The sequence below is a fragment of the Macaca thibetana genome, chromosome 4 (genome assembly GCF_024542745.1).
Source record: "Macaca thibetana thibetana isolate TM-01 chromosome 4, ASM2454274v1, whole genome shotgun sequence".
In the NCBI taxonomy this organism is placed as follows: Eukaryota; Metazoa; Chordata; class Mammalia; order Primates; family Cercopithecidae; genus Macaca; species Macaca thibetana.
Genome location: NC_065581.1, coordinates 31,336,262 through 31,357,182, shown reverse-complemented (window position 1 = coordinate 31,357,182; position 20,921 = coordinate 31,336,262). Strand labels below are relative to the sequence as shown.

Sequence of the window (20,921 nt, the reverse complement as noted above, 5' to 3'; positions counted from 1 at the left end):
GGTGACCCAGCTGAGGACTGACCACATAAAGCCCATGAAGAACTGAACAGCAACTAGGCACAGGCCCAGTCCACACTCGGCTCCTCACAGCCTTCTCCACCCCCACCCGTAACAGACTCAGCACAGCAAACATGTGGATTCTGGAAGGTTCTCAGGTCTTTATTTGCTCTCTGAAATTCTAGGAATTGACTTATTTAATTAATCCATCAACCTCTCATAGCAGATATTTGAGAAAACAAATTTATATTCAGATTCTTATTTTCAGTAGGGAAGTAAGAAGTTGCAGCTCAGTGCACATAAAGTTGAGACTGAGATGGAGACATCCAGCCCCACCTCTCTGGAACAGGAAAGATGACTGGGGAGGAAACACTGGTCAGCGTGGGAACAGGGGTCACGGTGGACACAGGGATGGGCTGTCTCTCCACCTCCTCACATTATGCTAACAGGGACACAGACACATTCAGATGCCTTTGCAGAAAGAGATGCCAGAGTGTCTTCAAAAGGGAGGCGTGAAGAAATCCTGCTTCTCAGTTCCACACAAGACAGTTGTCTCAGGCTACAGAAAACAAGTCATGAACAAAAAATTCAAGTCAGTCATGGTAAGTGATGACACTCTGAACAGCCCACCACACACTCGAAACGTTACAATCAAAGAATCTCCATTACCCAGGCCTTTCCCCTCTGCCCCCCCGCCCCCCACTCTAGACCCCAAGAATCTCACCTTTTCAAGCCGTGAGAGACACATCAGAGCCCTGGGCACTGTCATTGGCTGGGGTAGAACAAAAACAGGACATGGTCAGAGCCCGCAGGAGACATGGGACAAGAGGAAGTACAGGGTTGCTGAGCTCCTCCACACTCCCACCCCCACCACTTACACGCAGCCTGAGAGTAGCTCCCTCCTTTTCCACCTGTGGGAAGAAAATGTCCTGTGAGGAGGCTGGGAGGAAGCAGGGCCATACGATCTTAGAGGAACCTCCTAGTCTTGGACCCAAGAGAAATTTCCAGAACTATGACTACAGACCCAGGGCAGGATCAGGGAACAGGAGGAAAGCAGCTGTGTGTCCTGGACCAACTGCCCTCCCAAGGTCTGTCCTTAGCAGGGACCTTCCCCTGACTCGTGAATGCTGGAATCAGGACCCAATACCATAATCATCAAGGTGATACATCCGTCCTTCATTGTCACATGTGCTACACAAAAGAGTAAGTCCTGGCACACAGGGCCCCAGGCTGGGTTAGCTCCTGTGTGGATGCTGCTTCCCAGGAATGAGGCAGGGAACACTTCTACCTGGGGCTTGAAACCCCCAGAGGGACAAGAAAACCCAGACCCCACCCCACACCCCTTCCCTACCTGAGCTCTTCCTCCTCCACATCACAGCAGCGACCACAGCTCCGGTGACCACAACTGCTAGGACAGCCAGGCCAACAACAATGCCCACGATGGGGATGGTGGACTGGGAAGATGGCTCTGGGAAAGGAGGGGAAGATGAGGGGCCCTGACCCTGCTGAAGGGCTCCAGAAGGGCTCCTGCTTTCCCTGAGAAGAGACATGACCCCTCATCCCCCTCCTTACCCCATCTCAGGGTGAGGGGCTCCGGCAGCCCCTCATGCTGCACATGGCACGTGTATCTCTGCTCTTCTCCAGAAGGCACCACCACAGCTCCCCACTTCTGGAAGGTTCCATCTCCTCCTGGCCTGGTCTCCACAAGCTCTATGTCCTGAGTTTGGTCCTCCCCATCCCGCTGCCAGGTCAGCGTGATCTCCGCAGGGTAGAAACCCAGGGCCCAGCACCTCAGGGTGGCCTCATGGTCAGAGACGGGGTGGTGGGTCACATGTGTCTTTGGGGGATCTGATGGAAAGAGTCAGAAAATTCAGGCGCTTTGCATCTCTCATGGGACACCCCAGCAGCACCCATGTGACCACCCTGAGAATGAACAGGACACCTGGGGTGGGGGAGGGAGCACAGAACCCAGACACCAGACTGGACACAGGCATCTGGGATAATCTCCTATTCCTTGGAGAGTTCTAGTCTCTGAGGGAGGAACAGGGACTTCTGGTCCTGACCTGAGTGGAGGCCGAGGGACTCAGAAAAGCTGGAATCAGACCTTCAAACGCATTTAGTGTGAGGCAGAGAACAAAGCCTGAGAGAAAAATTCACGATGCCCAAGGCTGCTGCAGGGGTCAAAGGGGACCCCTGATCTGTATTCTAGGGACTGTCTTCCCCTCCATGTCCTCAGAGACGTCATCCCTTAATTGTCCTAGAGAGCAGAGGGGCCCTCAGAGGAAATCAGGAAAACTCATGCCATTCTCCATTCAAGGGAGGGGACATTCTAGCGCTGATCCCATTTTCCTCCCCTCCTCATGGGAGGCCATCCCGGGCGATCTAGAGGTGATGGGGAAGGCTCCCCACTGCCCCTGGTACCCGCGCGCTGCAGCGTCTCCTTCCAGTTCTCCAGGTATCTGCGAAGAGCCACTCCACGCACTCGCCCTCCAGGTAGGCTCTCCATCTGCTCCGCCTCAACGGTCCCCCTCCCACTTCGCTGGGTGTTCTGAGCCGCCATGTCCGCGGCGGTCCAGGAGCGCAGGTCCTCGTTCAGGGCGATGTAATCCTTGCCGTCGTAGGCGTCCTGGTAATACCCGCGGAGGAGGCGCCCGTTGGGTCCCAGGTCGCAGCCAGACATTCTCTGGATGGTGTGAGACCCTGGCCCCGCCCCCGCGGTCAGTACAGGACCCCCGAGCCCCGCCCCGCCCCGACCAACCCGCGGGGATTTTGGCCTCAACTGAAAATGAAACCGGGTAAAGGCGCCTGGGGCTCTCCCCGGTCGAGGGTCTGGGCGGGTCCCGCGGCCTCGGGGCGGATCTCGGACCCGGAGACTCGGGGAGACCCGGACCGTCCGTGGGGGATGGGGAGGGGTCGTGACCTGCGCCCCGGGCCGGGGCCACTCACCCCCCTCGCTCTGGTTGTAGTAGCCGCGCAGGGTCCCCAGGTCCACTCGGTCAGTCTGTGCGTTGGCCTTGGCGATCCGTGTCTGCTCTTCCCAATACTCCGGCCCCTCCTGCTCCATCCACGGCGCCCGCGGCTCCTCTCTCGGACTCTCGGCGTCGCTGTCGAACCGCACGAACTGCGTGTCGTCCACGTAGCCCACGGAGATGAAGCGGGGCTCCCCGCGGCCGGGCCGGGACACGGCGGTGGTGAAATACCTCAAGGAGTGCGAGCCTGGGGGCGAGGAGAGGCTGAGACCCGCCCGACCCTCCTCCCCGCGCGGCTCCCCGGGTCCTGCGCCCCCGTCCTGCGGTCTCCTCGCTCCTCCCCGCAGAGGCCGTTTCCCCTCCCGACCCCGCACTCACCGGCCCAGGTCTTGGTCAGGGCCAGGATCCCCGAGAGCAGCAGGAGGAGGGTTCGGAGCGCCACGACCCGCATCTCGGCGTCTGAGGAGACTCTGATCCCGGGTGGGTGCGTGCGGACTTTAGAACTGAGACCGCGGCGACGCTGATTGGCTTCTCTAAACATCCGACACCCAATGAGACTGGGAACTGGGACGCGTCACGAGTATCCTGGAGGAAGGACCCGACACAGGTTGGGAGAAGAAGTGAAACTAGGGGAGTGGGGAATCCCCAACTCTGCGCCTCCCCAATGCAGACAAGGCTCTCGGAGCCTGAGACCCTGAGAGCCACGCCCGGGACCTGGGACTTCGTCCTGATCCCTCTTCTCCTACACCAAGCCTCTTTGTCACACTGTCTGCCTAAGTCCTGGACAAGGATCTGTCTGTGGAAACCAGGGAGAGACTCCCCCCAGGCCGCGCCCAGCCTCTTCCCCTCCCCTACTCGTCCTAGAATCCCCGTCCCTGAACTGGACTCCCTGCCTCCCACTCCTACCTCTCCCCTTGGACCTTTGTACAGGGAAACTCACCACGGGGAACTTGATGCCAGAGAGTGAGCTCGCCCTGGGAATGGAGGTGTAGAGACAGGGGTTTTCTCTCTAAACCTGGTGAAGTTTTGTCTGAAGGCACCACATAGAGATTCTCATAGAGACGAAGTTTCCTTTTTGTTTATTAATACAGTAGGTAGCACAATATTGGTAATCCCTGAATGATTAGAATTCCAATTTGTAAAAGACCTGTGTCAAAACAGCATTACAAAGCTCCTAAGTTTTACTTTCCCAGACTATGGATCTGTGACTGTGGGTTGTTGCATTTAAAACTACGTTCATTCCTTAGTCCGAGTTTCCCTGTGTGAGTCCAGAACATCTCCTGAATACAAAGAAGCAGGGTTTGTTACTGTCTATTGCAACCGGGAGCCTGTAGTCATCACCTCAAAGTGCGAGTGCTCCATGCAGACCCAATGCTCTTCACGGACGCTCAAGCACTGCCTGTTTTCCTGAACTCTGTACATCTAAGCAGTGTGCATATTTTATCTGGACACTTGGCATTTTTTTGTAACTTTTTTTTTTTTTTTTTTTTTTTTTTTTTTTTTTTATCATAAGGAGCCAACTAGTTTTTAGGAAGTCCAACAAAATGTATTGAATACAGAATGCAGAGAACCCCCTGCTAGGCTCTTCCACTGCTTTAGAATTCTTCCCTCTGCTCCTTTTCCTCACCTCCTGCTTCTCCAGCCCTTCTCTCTGCCCCTCTCATCCCCCACACCCTCCTCTCCCCTTAGTCCCTGCTACCCTATCACTCCTGAATTGTGGCACTAACACTGTCCCTTACCTCCTGCTCTCGTCTGTTCTCCCCACAGTGCTCAGCGGTCCTGCTAATGTGAGCAAGGTCGTGTCATTTCTTCACTTAACAATGGTTGGATTTTGGTCTACTATTTTGCTATATGCTTTCAATTTGTCTCATATCTTTTTGTTTCTGTTTCTCCTTTGCTACTTTCTTATGTGTCAAATAAACACTTTTTAGTTTATGGTTTTAATTCTCCTAGTGGCTTTTGGCTATATTTCTTTACACTAGCTTTTTATTGTTGTAAGAATGGAAACCCGATTCCTTGACTTTTCACAGTGAAGTTCAGATTCTGTTAAACTACATCGGGCAAAATAAAGGATACTTGTAACAGTGTAGTTTCATTTAACCTACCATTATGCTATTATTGTTTTATATATTACATCAATCTAATTATAAACTCAATGATACAGTGTAATACTTTTTTTTTTAGACAAGCAACCATATGTCTTCAGGAAATTAAGAAAATGAGTGTGAATGTGACATGTGTATGTGCATCATTCCTGTTGTTAATTGTTCCTTTCTGTGTATCTGGGTCACCATCTAGTATCATTTCCCTTCAGCCTGAAGAACTTCCTTTCAAATTACATGTAGTACAGGACTCCTAGGAAATGAATTTTATGGCTTTGATGATCTAAAAATGTCTTTATTTTTGCCTCCCTCCCCCCCCCTTTTTTTTTTTTTTTTTTTTTTTTTTTTTTTTTTTTTTTTTTTGCTTATTAGGGCATTTACGTGTAATAAAATTCACCAGTTTTAGCTGCGCTTTTTGGTGAATTTTGGTAATTATTTATAGTCGTGTAACTACCACACTGCCCAGTACAGAAACACCGAATGCAGAGAACCCCCTGCTAGGCTCCTCCACTGCTTTGGAGTCCTTTCCCCTGCTCCTTGTCCTCACCTCCTGCTTCCCCAGCCCTTCCCTCTGCCCTCATCCCTCACACCCTCTGAGAATGAGATGGGTTAGGCAGGAAGGGTTTTTGTTTGTTTGTTTGTTTTCTATGAATGAATGTAACTTTTTATTAAGATAGAGTTGTTTTATTAAAGAAACAGATGAAAATGGTTAAGTAAAATCAAATGGTTCTAAAAGTCTTACAGTGAAAGCAACAGTCCTGCCATTTGTTCTTTCCAGAGACAAGCACTTTTCATTCTCTCAGTTTTTCCTTCTGGTAGTTGCCTTCATGGGTTTTTCCAAATTATTATTTTTTCAGTTTTTCAAGTGGGTGCATATATTAATACATGTAATTTTTAAAAGCCTCTTCAGCTTATAATGCATTCTAACAGTTCCCTGCCCCATCCCTCCTAATCTTTCAAAGCAATGACTTTTAACTCTTTTAGCAATGTCTTCTTTCTCCTCACATAACTACTTAGTCATTTCTTGATTATTTTATACATTTTATAGTGATTTCTTGAATGACAGATGAGGATTTAGCTCTTACACCATCACTATCTTTACTTTTCCTCCCATATTGTCCCAAAGTAGTTACCACAGTTAGGAGCTAAGCAGTCACCACATCATTATGACTATGTACATATTGCTCATTGTTGAGGAAAACAGAGTATTGTGCTCTTACTTCCTATCCTGTACTTCCTTCTGCCCTAGAGTTAATGATTGTCTAACACCCTTCCCCCTTGTTTTTTTCACTTTTGCTTTATCTTCAATGAACTTCTTTCCAAATGCCCCAAATCTGGCAATAACCTATTATTATTTTCAAGATAAGGGAATCTCACTATGGTGGCCAGGCTGGTCTGGAACTCTTGGACTCAAGCAAACCTCTTACTTTTAGGCTCCTGAGTAGCTCGGACTGCAGCCATGAGCCATTCCACCCAGCTAACCTATTAATACTTTTACTGGTTTGTTTGTTTTGTTTTGTTTTTTTTTTTTGCTTGTTTGTTTGTTTTTTGTTTTTAAGCCAGCTCCATAGCTGGAATATGTCCTGTGTTGGATCCTATTTGCTGGATCGATGTCATTCTCTGGTTTGTCTCCTCCTTCATTTTGCTGGAGTATTTTCTCCAATAGCTTCCCAAGAAAGGGTCCATGGAGGTAACCCCTGATTCTTTGCTTGTCAAAAAATGTATTATTTTACTTTCACCCTTGATTATTTGGCTGAATATAGATTTATCCATTGAAAATCACTTTCTTTCTAGAATTCTGAAGTCATGCTTGCATTGTTTTCAGCTTCTTTTTCGAGGCAGGGTCTCTTCTGTCACCCAGGCTGGAGTGCAGTGGCGCAATCACAATTCACTGCAGGCATGACCACGCGGGCTCAATTCATCCACCTCAGCCCCTGAACAGATGGGACTACAGGTGGGTGCCACAGTGCCCAGCTAACTTTTGTATTTTGTGTAGAGATGGGGCTTCACCATGTTGCCCAAACTGGTCTCAAGGGATCTGCCTGTCTCTGCCTCCCAAAATGCTGAGCTAATGTGTTACAGGTGTGTGAGCCACTGTGCCTGGCCAGTTTTTCTTTTATTCTCTCTCTTCTTCCTTCATTTCTCGAAGGCATCTCAAACTCAATAGGCCCCAAACCAAAGTCAAACTCCATCAGAATATCCTGCTACTTCCAACCTTAAAATATATCTTAAATCGCAGTGTCTTATTACATGCAACCTTCTGGTTCAAACTACCATCATCCCTCACTTAAACTTAGAATTGGTTTTCCTGCTTCTGTATTTTTTTAAATCATAAAATATTTCAAATAAACCATGTGTGGCTTTATACTTTTTGCTACACAAAAAGAATAAAGATCTGCCAGGTGCTGTGGCTCACGCCTGTAATCCCAGCACTTTGGGAGGTCGAGGTGGGCGTATCACTTGAGGTCAGGAGTTCGAGAGCAGCCCTGACCAACATGGTGAAACTTGGTCTCCACCAAAAACACAAAATTAGCTGGGTGTCATGGTGCGCGCCTGTAGTCCCAGCTACTTGGGAGCCTGAGGCAGGAGAATCGCTTGAACCTGGGAAGTCAGAGGTTGCAGTGAGCTGAGGTCACGCCATTGCACTCCATCTGGGTAACAAGAGTGAAACTCTGCCAAAAAAAAAAAAAAAAAGATATGGAGGTTATATATTTAAACAAGGAATTGCTTTAAGTGTTGGCATCCACTGTTCTTGTGCATGCCAGCAGCTTCTTACTGCAAACACCTGGGACTTGCTATAGGGCAGCTGGAGTACCTTCCACCCACACACAGGACAGGGAGCTGACAACCAAGGAGTGGAGGATCAATACTCCAGCTTTCTCCCCTCCGTTTCCCTGTATCTCAGCAGTATGGAGCTTGTTACCAGTGAGAACCTGCTCACTGACTTTACACTGGTTTTCTTGCGTTCTCAGTTCCATTTCTCCATACCTCAATTGATGCTTTCTGGTAAGACCTAGCAAATAAACTGCTTTCACTGAAATTTCAGTCTTGGAACCTGCTCTGGGTTCCCCAAAAGACCGAAATATATTAATTTTCCCATCACTGAACTTCCAGGTTGCTTTCAATTTTTCACTGTTACAAACAGGGCTGCAACATTTGTCTACAAACCTCTAGATATACACGTAGGAAGATTTCAGTATTTCCCACTAGTGAAACTGCTCAGTTGGAAGGTATGTGCATCTTCATCTTTAATAAATACTACCGACATTTGAAAAGCCCGCCCGACAATGTCAAAGACTGGCCAGAGTGCCACATGCAATGGGTGTGGAATGGCAGCTCACTGTAGCAGGCGTGGGGACTCAGTTAGGGTCTTGGAGAGGCACTTAGTTATAGCAAGAATGTTTCATAAATGGTATCTGATATATTCAAGATTAGTGCGGGATAAAAACACGTTGCTTAGAAATAATTATACACATATCCAAAGTCAACAAAAGTCTGTTTCTTCTCATGTGAAAATACATAATTTTTTTCAGAGGGAGGGGAAACAACTTAAAATAAACCAGAAAATCCCTTCATATTAATCATTCTTCTCATATACTTCAAATTTGAACTTAATGTCTTTCTCCTCCTGGACATCAGAGAGAACACCTGGGTATTCTGGCAGAAGTTTATATTTTTCCAAATCAATTTCTGGAAAAAACGTGTCACTTTCAAAGTCCCGCATGATCCTTGTCACAAATAGTTTAAGGTGGCCTGGGTGATTCATGGCTTCCTTATAAACAGAACTGCCACCAACTGTCCAAATAATCTCTACTTTATTTGCTGATTCTGGTTGTTCAGTAAGTTTTAAGATATCATCCAGACTTCTGGCAAGAGAATGAGCTCCTTGTGGAGGTTCCTTGAGTTCTCTGCTGAGAACTAAATTAATTCTATCCTTTAAAGATCGATTCTTCTCAGGAATGGAGAACCAGATCTTCCTACACGTAACACCAGATTCTGTTTACCTTGTAGTGAAGAGTTTGTGTCATTCTCTGGAAATACCTAAATTCATTCCTGAGCGGTGGCCAGGGCAGGTGCCCGTTCTTGCCAATGCCCATGTTCTGGGACACAGCGACGATGCAGTTTAGCAAACGAACCATGACAGCAGCGGTGAGCACCTCCGAGCCCGATCGCTACACCAGAACGCGTGGCCAAGATTGGCCGGAAGGTTTTTACTTTGAACCTGGAGGATGAGCAATGACATCCCTCTCTCCACCTTAAAGCTCTTCCTGAACATTCACCCCCTGGGAGCAGGGGCAGCGCAGCAGCGCCCCCCTGATGGTCCATGCGTTTCCTTTTGCAGATCACTCACAGCCCTGAGACCCTCCTCTCCTTTCCATGCACCTGGGATTTCTTCACTGGACACCAGGCTGAGTCAAGTTTCTTGTAAAGCAAAAGAAGCGCACAGGGCTTGCTCATGGAGTCCGTGCACTAAGTGGCCGTGGTGGCTGCAATGGACACTGCATGGGCACAGCAATTGAGTCGCCACTCATCAAGGCTGACCTGGCAGCTGCCACTGCTAAGGGCCCAGCCAACCAAAAGCAGCTGTTTTATTTTTTGGATGGAGAAATAAAACAGGGAATGGTGATTAAGAATAAAATAACATTATGATAGATAAATATGCCACTAAAGATATAGTAGCAGTTTAAATAATTTTGAGACTATGAATAAGATTATGTCAATGGAGAGAACTTATTACAAGTAGAGAAAGCTGGAGTATTTATCCTCCACTCCTTGGTTGTCAGCTCCCTGTCCTGTGTGTGGGTGGAACGTACTCCAGTTGCTCTATAGCAAAAGATGGTGGGGGGAGGAATGGTGTCATCTCCACCTTTGGCGAGATCCGTGTCACCGTGTTCAGGGGAAGGGCCATGAACTCCCCATGCAGAGTGGAGGCTGCGGCTGTGAAGGTGCCTGTGGGAGAGGTAAGGAGCCGCTCCCTCTACACTGATGGCCAAGAGCCTGCAGACGGCGGGGAAGGCTTCCCCTCAGCTGTGTCCTATCAGGTTTTTTCCAAGAGTCAAGGAGTAGACCTGCATATTGCCTCTGCTGATGTGAGCTGCACGCACACCTAGAAGTGAGGTCACCCCTGCTGGGGGTCCTGGGGCTGCTGGTTGTTCTGGGTGCTCAGAGGGAAGATGGGGAGGGGGCTTTGTGCAAAACAGTAACCATACTCTATAAATTATTTTTTCCTTAACCTTTGTGTCATAAAATAAAATGTAGGACTCCAGAAGGAAAAAGAAATGGTCTAAAATTTGTGTCCTTGAATAAAAAGTGAACACCCATTAACCACCAGGAATAGACGTTTGTGGAGCAAACCAGAAGCCCCATCATTTGCCCCAGCTCAGCAGTAAACTCTTTCCTCCCCCAAATGAAAATACATCCTGACTTTCACATCATCACTTCTTTGTTCTATTTTATATTTTTATCATCCAAAATTATAATTTAGTTTTACCTCTAGAAATACTCTTTTGTTCTCTTTTATTCTATAGATTCTTTCTTGAAATTTATATTCTGTGGTAGAGCTTCCCATAGTGTGCAGTTGCTCCCCAAGCCATTGTTTAATATGTGTTTTTATTATCTGTATTGCCTCTAAATTGGTTCAGGCTTGGTTTCTTTGTCACTTGTACTTGTTTGATGGTGCTGTATTGTGTTCTTCCATCGAGAGGAAGAACCTGACATTAGTTTTTTGTTTTATTGTGTTGTTAATTGCCATTGCTGTTCAATGGTTAAATTCATTAACTCATGATGGTTTGCAAAAGAGTTATTATAGTCTCGGTCTCTCATTCCTTCCTTATTTATTATCCGAATAATTTCTAAGTAAGAGATTCACGCTCCTCCACTGTTTGTTTACTACTAGAAATTTGTTAACGAGAGACTAAGCCAAGCATCTACTCACCTATGACCCAGCAATAGCACTCTTAGTTATCAACCTTCCTGCCCCCAACGACCTTAAACCCTGCCTCGCTGCTGCCCAACCCGGACCTGGACATGCCGCTCCATGATTGCACCGAGATACTAGCTCAGGTGCACGGAGTTCGAGAGGACCTGCAGGACCGCCCACTCCCTGACGCTAACCTCGTCTGGTTCACTGATGGGAGCAGCTTCATGCATCAAGGCCAGAGGTACGCTGGAGCAGCAGTGACTTCAGAGACTGAGGTAATCTGGGTGGAACCCCTGCCCCCGGGGACATCGGCCCAGAAGGCCGAACTGATAGCGCTCACCCAAGCTCTTACCTTAGGGGCAGGGAAGAAGCTGACAGTATATACAGATAGCCGATATGCTTTTGCTACGGTGCGCATACATGGGGCCATTTACAGGGAGCGAGGGTTACTAACGGCTGAAGGAAAAAAAAAAAAACAAACAACAAGCAAGAGATCCTAGCCCTGTTAACAGCGCTATGGAAGCCAGAAAAGTTAGCCATTGTGCATTGCCCAGGGCATCAGAAACCAACCACTCCAACTGCTCAAGGCAACTTTCTGGCAGACCAAACTGCAAGAAATGTGGCAAAGGCTCCCAGCCAACTCCTTGCACTCCAGCTCCCTGACCCGGGCCCCCGGGACTTGCCATATTTCCCTGATTATTCAGAACAAGATCTCCAGTGGATTGACAAGCTTCCCCTGAAACAGATCCAGAATGGGTGGTGGACTGATACTAATGACCAAACCATCCTGCCAGAAAAATTAGGACAATAAGTGTTAGAACACATCCACTGAACCACCCACCTGGGTGCTCGGCAGATGATAGACCTGATCAGACGCTCTAAGCTCAAATTCAGACATACAGCCGAGACGGCCAGCAGCATCGTGACAAGTTGCAAAGTCTGCCAGCTTAACAACGCCTACCCCCAATCCCAGGCTGCAGTGGGAACAAGGCTTAGAGGATTTTACTGAAATAAAGCCAGGAAAGTACGGGTATCGGTACTTACTTGTTTTTGTAGATACTTTTTCAGGGTGGACTGGAGCATTTCCAACCAAAAGAGAAACTGCTCAGGTTGTAGCAAAGAAAATTCTGGAAGATATCTTCCCCAGGTATGGCTTCCCCGTCCAGATAGGGTCAAATAATAGGCTGGCCTTCGTCACTAAGGTAAGTCAGGATTTGGCTTCCATCCTTGGGGCAAATTGGAAACTACATTGCGCTTACAGGCCCCAGAGTTCAGGACAGGTAGAGAGGATGAATCAGACCTTAAAAGAGACCTTAACTAAATTGACTATGGAGACTGGCGCTAATTGGGTGGTCCTTCTCCCCTACGCTCTGTTCCGGGCCCGTAATACCCCTTACAGACTGGGCCTTACCCCTTGCGAAATCATGTATGGCAGACCTCCACCCCTGGTTCCTAGCTTAAAAGATGATCTGCTTAAGTCTGAAACAGAAAATGTCTCTGAATTCTTATTTTCCCTACAAGCCTTACAGAAAATTCACCAAGAAATCTGGCCCAAGCTGAAGGAGCTATATGAGACCGGTCCCCCACCGACACCCCATCCGTACCAGCCGGGAGACTGGGTCCTGGTTAAGCGACACCGACAAGAGACCCTAGAACTCAGGTGGAAGGGACCACTCCAGGTACTCCTGACCACACCCACCGCCCTGAAGGTAGAAGGCATCGCGTCGTGGATCACTACACCAGTGGACCCAACCTCCAACCTTCTGGGACCAATCACGGCAGCCGCTGAAGCACTGGCCATGTGGACTGTGGACAGAGCTAAGAACAACCCCTTGAAACTCACCCTGCGCCGGCAACATAGCTCACTGCAAACATGCAGTTAGGTAGTCTAGCCCTAACGTTAGCCGCCCTAGTGGCCGCTGGAGACAAGAAGGACTAGAGCTTGCTAACCTTACAGGACTTCACAGCCTGTCTGGCTGCTTTCTGTGTGCCACCCTAGGGCGTCCACCGCTAACCGCTGTCCCTCTACCATGGGGATCCTCTACCTCTGCCCAAGCTAACAACCTCCAAAACCTCTAACATGCCCCTATACCTAAACCCCAGTCAGGAGAAGTTTCCCTACTGTTTCTCAGGAACCAATTCCAGCCTCTGCAGCATCACGGCAGTGCCCCCTAATATCACCCTAAGGGCTCTGCCGGGCATATTCTTCTGGTGTAATGGGACATTATCTAAGAACCTACCTAGTCCCTCTGTTACCAACCTACTGTGTCTTCCTGTCACATTAGTTCCCCGGTTGACCCTACTAACTGCTGGCAAGTTCCTAGGGTACACTGGTAACTGGACTAGTACTGCTATTCACCCAGTCCCTGGACCGAGACCTGCACGAGCCATATTTCTCCTCCTCATTGCAGGAATCTCCCTCACCACATCCCTCATTGCGGCCGGGATGGCGGGGGGAGCCTTAGGTCACACCCTCATAGAAAGTAACAAGCTGTACCAACAATTTGCTGTTGCTATGGAGGAGTCAGCTGAGTCCCTTGCCTCCCTCCAGCGGCAGCTCACGTCCCTAGCACAGGTAACCTTGCAGAACCAGAGGGCCTTAGACCTACTCACTGCTGAAAAAGGGGGTACGTGTATGTTTCTAAAGGAAGACTGTTGTTTCTACATAAATGAATCAGGACTTGTGGAGGACCGGGTCCAACAGTTATGCAAGTTAAGCACAGAAGTAAGAACACGGCAGTTTGCTTCAGCTGCAGACCAATGGTGGAACTCATCTATGTTTTCTCTGTTAGCCCCCTTCCTTGGACCCCTGCTGACTCTACTATTTCTGCTTACCTTAGGACCTTGTGTTGTTAACAGAATTTTGCGGTTCATTACAGAAAGGTTTGACACTGTACAACTCATGGTCCTCAGAGCCCAATACCAACCTGTAAACGCTGAAACAGAATCAGACTTATAAGACCCAAGATTGGCTCTAGAGATACCTGAAAAGAAGGGGGGAATGAAAGGAGCCGGGCACGTTCCTCAGCCCCGGGCTCAAAACAAACAAGCCCAGTACAAACACATCCCATCCTCCCATCCCACCACATATCGCCATATATCTCTCAAACTTCCTGAGCCCAGTACAAACACCACCTGGAAAGTCTCCGATAAGGAGACAGCCGTTCAAAGTTTTACTGAAATCACGGGAACCAAAAGAATTCCTTTGTTCCCCTGTAACTTCCGGGCTATAAAAAGCAAACACTCGCATTGTTCGGGGCCCTCTTGTATGCTGTGGAATGGAGGGACCAGGTTCGAACTTGTAGTAAAGATCCTTGCTGCCTGGCTTTGACTCTGGACTCTGGTGGTCTTCTTTGGGGAACAAACGGTCTGGGCATAACACTTGTGGTGATTGCCAGAGTCCATGAAATAAGTAGACACTGGGGCCTTAGCAATGCAGAGATAGGTGGAATCAAGACATATTCCTCTTGCATTCCACACATCACAGGCACAAAATACACATAAGAAGTGCTTTCTTTAACAAAAAAAAAAAAAGAGAGAGAGAGAGAGATAGCATATGGCTATGGGGCAGATTCTTTTATGAGAAGACCTTGAAACTACATAGCTGGCAAGTTAGACTGATACCATTATCCCCAGGAAGTAGCAAATGGGTCTTGACAGGAACAGATCCTCACCCTGGAGTGGGCTTTGTTCAGCTGGTGGTAGGTGTGTCACCAAACTAAACTGGGGTCCACTCACCTGGGGCAGTAAAAGCAAATATCCACACTGAGATTGTAGTGAGAGAAAGGAGGGCATTTATGTGCAGGGCGCCAAACAAGGAGAATCGGGCAATTCACGCTTAAGTCCCAACCTTTTTGATGGCTCACAAACAAGGATTTTCAAAGGCGGGGGCAAATTTCAGGAAAGCAGAGTTACAGGCAACATCATAAATCAATGCATAGAAGTGATAACACTGCTTCGGCCTTAAAAGGTGGAAAATCCTGATGAGGGAGCTCACAGGTCTTAGGTAGATTTAAAGATTCTCTGATTTGTGATAGATAAGGAAGTAAAGCTTCCTTACACAGCTAGGGGAGTAGAGAGGAATATTCAGGTCTGGCCTGTGGCCTTGACTCTCTCCAGTCCCCTCAGGAAGAAATTTAGAACAAAGAATGGAGGTCAGAGATCAGTCCTCAGTTTCCCCTTTATAAGGTCTCCCTGTCAGTGGATCTATTAGGTGGGAATCTATGTTTCTGAAAAACAACTCAGGGACATATGTTAAGATGTTTTTAGTTTCTGTAGAGAATCAAACATCCTGTGACTCTAACTTCCTTGGCTATTTTTTTAAGCTATCATTACCTTCTTGTTTATAAGGTCACTCACTTGCTTTTTAGGGCTGGCCAGGTGCCTGGAATTTCTCTTGAAGGAACTGAAGGCTTTTCTTTATTTCCAGGTTGGGAGGCCCTGGCAGGCTTCTAAGAGAGGTTCCTCCTTTATCTCAGATGCAAATGCTCGGAGTGCTACAAAGAACTTGAATGGGAGGTACTGCAACCATGTGGACCACTGAGTCACATTTCTTTACATCAGAAAATGCACCTGCTCAAAATGTCCAACAATGGTCAGAGAGACATCCTCCTCAAAGGAAGAGTTCCATAGAAAATTAAAATAGCCAGTTGAAACATTGGGTGTATAAAGCAAGAGTGGGGAAACAAGCACGAAGGGTGGGCTTATACACCTTCATGAGTGTGCTCACACTTGACATGAGAGTATCCTCTCTTTTCCTGGTGGAATAGGGGAAGGTGCTGGTGTGATCTACATATATTCCTTCCCATGGTGGGAGGACACTGGAATAATGACTGTAATTCACCTCAACTTGCTTTTCTCATCCCTGATGCAGTGGTCCCAGGACTAGGGATGCAAATAGAGTCCAGAAACAGGAATTATTCCTAAGCAAGAAACTGTAAATATATTTTATGTCCTTTATGTAATAATTCCTAAGGGCCTGGAGAAGTAGGTTGTGCCTTCACTGCACCTGGCAAAGTTGGGACTAACACTGAATGCAGCTGTATTGCCTGGGGTCAGATAGCCACCCAGTTCTCTACCTGCATAACCCTCCCGTCTATGAACTGGAATGGATGATGCGAGACAATTGCTAGAACAGTATTGGTCCCTGCAGTCCAAGCCAGCACAGCAGCAGAGCCTAGTGTTCCTTCCAAAATTGTAAATGTTTAGTATAAATGAAGAGAAGGAGAAATAGTAGCTGAGGGTAAATGAATGAATAAATGGGTTATGTAGTGAGGAAAATCCCATGTTACAAGAACTACTCAAAAGAGGTATAAGTAAGAGAGAGTATTGTCTCTTAGCTCGATTTCACCAGATGCCTGAAAGGGTGCAGCCATATGTTGCTGAGACTATTCCTATTTTTGGACTGTACTGTGATAATTGTTAATGACCAAAGAGGATTCTGGTCATGTGCCAGGATCTTTTCACTGTTATGATTCTTCTGGCATAGGAGATCTGTGATTGGCCAGGCACAGTGGCTCACGCTTGTAATTCCGTCAGTTTGGGAGGCAATGGTAGGAACATCGTTTAAGGTCAGGATTTGAGACCAGCCTCTGCAAAATAGTGAGACCCATTCCTATAAAATATTTAAAAATTAGTTGGGCATCGTGGTGTGCACCTGTCATGCTATCTACTCAGCAGGCCGAGGCAGAAGGATCACTTGAGTCCAGGAATTCGAGGTTACAGTGATCTATGATTGTGCCACTGCATTCTACCCTGAGCAACAGAGCAAGAGATTAACTCTAAAATAAAATAATAAATATTATAAGAAGAGATAATGTGGTCAAAACCAGGGTGTGATCTGTGGTCCAATAAAAATATTTGGTCTTCGTCCCTGTTTCCTGACAACCATGTTCTAAAACATTTGCAATCTCCTCAGTGATAAACATGACTTCAATATGGCAATGAGATGACTGTGGGGCGAGGGGCTCCTAGATAGCTTCAGAATGGGGGCCGGTTGCCAGAAACACGAAGCAGCAATTAAAGGATTGGAACTTTTAGCCCCATCCCTAAAGTCTGGGAAGGAAAGAGAGGCTCGAGGTTGAGTTCAGTCACACAATGGCCGGTGATTTAATTAATCTTGCCAAACAATGAAATTTACATAGAAACTTCTAGAGATTGGGTTTCCGAGCGCTTCCCAGTTGGTGAGCACATCCGTGTGTCCACGTGCTGGGAGGGTGGTGAACTCCATCTCCATGGGAACAGAGGCTCCTGTGCTCAGAACCCTTCCAGACCCTACCCTGTGCACCTCTTCATCTGGCTGCTCATTTGTATCCTTTATATTTGCTATGGTTTGAATGTTTCCCCAAAAAAGCATCTGTTGGATATTTCATCCCAAATGCAACATTTTTAAGAAATAGGACCTTTGAGAGGTGATTGGACCATCAGAGCTCTGCCTTCATTAATGGATTAAGGCTCATCATAAAAGGACCTGAGGCTGTGAGTTTGACCTCCTTTTCCCCCACCTCTCATCCTCTCTTGCCCTTTTGTTTTCTACCAGATACAGTCCCTTGATCTGGGAATTCCCATCCTCCACACCATGAATGAAAGAAATTTCTGTTTGTTATAAGTGATCCAGTCTCAGGTGTTCTGCTATAGTGGCATAATTTAAACCAGGGGTCCCTAACCCCCGGGCTGCTGACTCGTACAAGTTTCTGACCTGGTGGGAACCAGATCGCACAGCAGGAGGTGATCGATGGGCGAGAGAGCATGAGCATGACCACCCGAGTTCCGCCTCCTGTCAGATCAGTGGCCGAATTAGATTCTCATAGAAGCACGAACCCTATTGTGAGCTCTGCATGGGAAAGATCTAGGTTGCATGCTCCTTATGAAACACTAACGCCTGGTCATCTGAGGTGCAGCAGTTTCATCCAAAACCATTTCCCTCTGCCTTCTGCCACCTCCACTGGTCCATGGAAAAACTGTCTTCCGTGAAACCGGTCCCGGGTGCCAAAAAGGTGGGGGTTTAAGCTATAAAAATAAAAAAACTGCAATACTGAGTGTGAAAGGAAAGTAAAATTTCAGGACTCCAAATTCACTATACCAAAGGGAAAAGTTAAGTTTGGAGACTGAATGATGGAAAAACTGCCTTTCTTTTGCTCCTAAACAAATAACTGCAAAGACAGAAGACCCCATATCTCCCCAGGTGGCCTCCCTCACAAACTGCTCACAAGATAATTCCTTGTGGGCCCCAACATCTTTACTCTAAAATGGAGTTCTGTTGAATTTCCCCCTGACAGTGTAAATTAACAGCTTGTCTTCACAGGTACAGGACAAAGACAAGACTAGACATCATCCCTTCACCCACTCGGTGACTTTTCTACCCAACGTTTACTTTATCTTATGTAAAATGCAGATGTACTGAGCACGAGATGAATGCATAGTTGACTGTTTTTTCCTCTCCTGGCTGCTCTTTCCCCTATGAATATTGCAGTCCTCAAAACCCTGTTAGGAAAAAGCATGGGTCACAGATGCTACAATGATTTGTGTCTCTGTTTCCAAGGTGCATCTTCAGCTCCGCAAAATAAACTTCTAAACTGAATGAGACCTGTCTCAGACGTTTTTTGGTTTACATGACTATAGGAACTTCCTGAGTTCTTTGAATTAATTTAGGAATTCTCAAATCTTGGGAGGTGAGAGACCCCTGCCTTTGTAGCCATGATAGACAGAAGTGCAGGTAACCTGGGACCCGATACTTGGGACTTACATCTGAAGTGGGGACAGTCTTGTGGGACTGAGCACTTAAACCTGTGGAGCCTGAGGTGAACTCCAGGTAGTTATTGTCAGAATTGAGTTGAATTGTAGGACTCCCAGCTGCTGTCGGAGAATCAGAAAGTTATTTGGTTGGAGGAAAACCCCATCACCATCCCACAGAGAGAAACTTAGAGTAAGAGTAAACAAGCACACTTCTATCTTTTTGGTCCCAGAGCAAAAGATAAACAAAATGTAAGCATTTATTTCATGTCCCTAATCTACTTAACATAGGTTGCTACCAGCTGTTCATTGTCCAGACGTGGAGTGGCCCTACCTCTAACCTAGAAGTTAGGATTTTTTAGGCCTTTGAGGGTGTCACGTAAAAACTAATAAATGTTAGAGATTCTCTCCCCAGAAGTATTTCCACACACAAGAAAATATAGCTATTAATATAAAACATCGGTGTGGACCCAGAACCTCTGAGGTCTTACAAACCTGGGTGTTTTAATCCTAGTAAGAGACAATGCTGAGGGAAGATGTTTGAATAATCATTTCATCATCACACAATGCCACTCCAATAATCTAGACTATAAACCTGGATAGACAAAAACTTGATGTAATAATCTATCCTCAAAGGAATGAGTGGAAATATGTTATTTATTAGTCTTGGCTCATTCAGCCACTGTGCGTGCCTACCAGGTACCAGATAAAGTTCTCTTCCTGGATCACTGCTCCAATAATTAAAATGTGTCACTTTTTCCCACCCCTCAGACTCCAGCACTTGAACCCTCTTACTACACCAGAATTCCACACTGTCAATGAACAGAGTCAAACTCGGTAACATATTTGAAAAGATTAATTCTGAGCCAAAAATGAGGGACCACAGCCCATGACGCAGTCCTCAGGAGACCCTGAGAACATGTGCTCAAGGTGGTTGGGGCAAAGGTTGGTTTTATACATTTTAGGAACATATGAGACATCAATCAAATACATTTAAGCTATACATTTTAGGAACATATGAGACATCAATCAAATACATTTAAGCTATACATTGTTTCGATCCAGAAAGTTGGGACAATATGAAGCAAGCAAGGGTTGCGGGGTAGTGCTTCTGGGTTATAATTAGATTTTTAATTTTTCTGATTGGCGATTGGTTGAGTTACTATCAATAGAAAGGAACGTCTGGGTTATGATAAGAGGTTGTGGAGTCCAAAATTTTCTCATGCAGATGACGCCTCCAGGTGCCAGGCTTCAGAGAGAATAGATTGTAAATGTTTCTGATCAGATTGAAGGTCTGTGTTGATGGTAAATGCTGGTCAGCTTTTCCTGAATTTCAAAAGAGAAGACGGCATAATGAGGCATGTTCAACACCTGCTTCCCACGGTGGCCTCAGCCAGTCTTTCAGGTTAACTTTTGAGCACCCTGGCTGAGGGTGTCAATTGAGATGGTTAGGAGAGGGTGGCTTTGATGTTTTTTTTTGTTTACAACATGTAAAATGTTGAGAGCAGACCGACATCACCTCCCTCCCTGGATGAGGACAACACTACAGTCACCCCTGCAGTTGATCATGGACATGAGTCTCAAGCTCCACCAGTCCAATGACCACCTGCTGAAGAGGTGTCATTGTCCTAGGTAAATACCAAAGGTTTGTCATCTCACACCAAGAAGATTAAGGACACTGACACATGAGCAGTGAGTTTAGGAGCAAAGGGTTTAACAGGCAAAAGAAAGACAAAGGGGAACAGCTCTCTTCTTGTGAGAGAGAGGGACACCCAAAAGGGAATTCCTGAACCCAGAAGGTGGAGGTTACAGTGAACTGAGATTGCACCACTGCACTCCAGCCTGGCAACATAGCAAGACTCTAAAAAAAAAAAAAAAAAAAAAAAAAAGGAAACAGAAAAAAGAAAACAATTCTGCTGTTAGTCTATCTAATGAGGTTTCCTTTTGTGGGTGACTAAATGCTTTTCTCTTGCTATTTTTAGGATTTGTGTTTTACCTTAGACTATAGAAAGTCTGATTACATGCCATGGAGAAGAACTTTTTGCCTTGTATTTTTCTCAGAATTGTTGAACATTTTGTATCTGAATGTCTAAGTCACTTGCTAGACTTGGGAATTATTCATCTATTTTTTCATTAAATAGGTTTTCTAATCTGTTCTTTGTCTCTTTTCTCTTGAGGATACCAATAATTTGAATATTTGGT

At 46.6% G+C, this 20,921-nt stretch overlaps 1 long non-coding RNA gene and 2 pseudogenes across 2 annotated transcripts in view; 1 reads left to right on the top strand and 2 right to left on the bottom strand.

Moving 5' to 3' along the window:
* The window catches only part of LOC126953202 (uncharacterized), a 35,578-nt gene that overhangs the window by 6,411 nt on the left and 8,246 nt on the right, over positions 1-20,921 (top strand). The window lies entirely within an intron of this gene.
* LOC126953082 (class I histocompatibility antigen, Gogo-OKO alpha chain-like) lies at positions 139-3,460 on the bottom strand (annotated as a pseudogene). Its single transcript, XR_007725122.1, has 8 exons — positions 3,345-3,460; positions 2,944-3,213; positions 2,419-2,697; positions 1,570-1,845; positions 1,349-1,465; positions 876-908; positions 722-769; positions 139-556 (listed from the first exon to the last, which is right to left on the bottom strand). The product of XR_007725122.1 is annotated as a class I histocompatibility antigen, Gogo-OKO alpha chain-like (transcript).
* LOC126953156 (dihydrofolate reductase-like) lies at positions 8,646-9,207 on the bottom strand (annotated as a pseudogene).